At 39.9% G+C, this 363-nt stretch overlaps 1 protein-coding gene across 2 annotated transcripts in view; it reads left to right on the top strand.

Moving 5' to 3' along the window:
* Positions 1-363, top strand: part of LOC119585731 (L-proline trans-4-hydroxylase-like) — a 6,408-nt gene that overhangs the window by 1,486 nt on the left and 4,559 nt on the right. The window contains exon 1 of one of the 2 annotated variants that reach the window (XM_037934423.1): positions 89-197. The exons of the other annotated variant lie outside the window; for it this stretch is intronic. The gene's annotated coding sequence lies outside the window, so the exon portion shown is untranslated. Of the gene's footprint in view, positions 1-88; positions 198-363 lie in introns of those variants that run through there. 2 annotated transcript variants of the gene reach the window in all.

Here is a 363-nt window from a genome sequence, read left to right as displayed (position 1 = left end):
CAGACACGCAGGGAGAGATTACAACATGTCAGTAGATAGGCCAGTAACCTTATCGTTAGCACTGAAAATAGTAACAGTTGTAACAGTAGCTGCCATTTATCCTTGGCCAGAGAATTAGATATTGTGTTATCGCCAAAGAGGAGGGATGGGGGAGGAAGATCGCGTGATGTGTCGTATTTTCCTTAAGTCTAACAAGGGTCGGTATAATAGACTAAGGTGTAAACAGTAGTAGCTAGTGCACAGTATACGTACATAAGGAACATAAGAGTAATACTTAGAAATGAACGTACGAAGGTATAAGCACCGCAGTAAATTCCATAGTAGACATGGTTTGAAAATCTATAATAATCCATCCAACTCAGT

The sequence above is a fragment of the Penaeus monodon genome, chromosome 20, assembly GCF_015228065.2.
Source record: "Penaeus monodon isolate SGIC_2016 chromosome 20, NSTDA_Pmon_1, whole genome shotgun sequence".
NCBI lineage: Eukaryota > Metazoa > Arthropoda > Malacostraca > Decapoda > Penaeidae > Penaeus > Penaeus monodon.
Note: the sequence above shows the minus strand (reverse complement) of the source record. Positions and strands in the feature narration are given on the sequence as shown.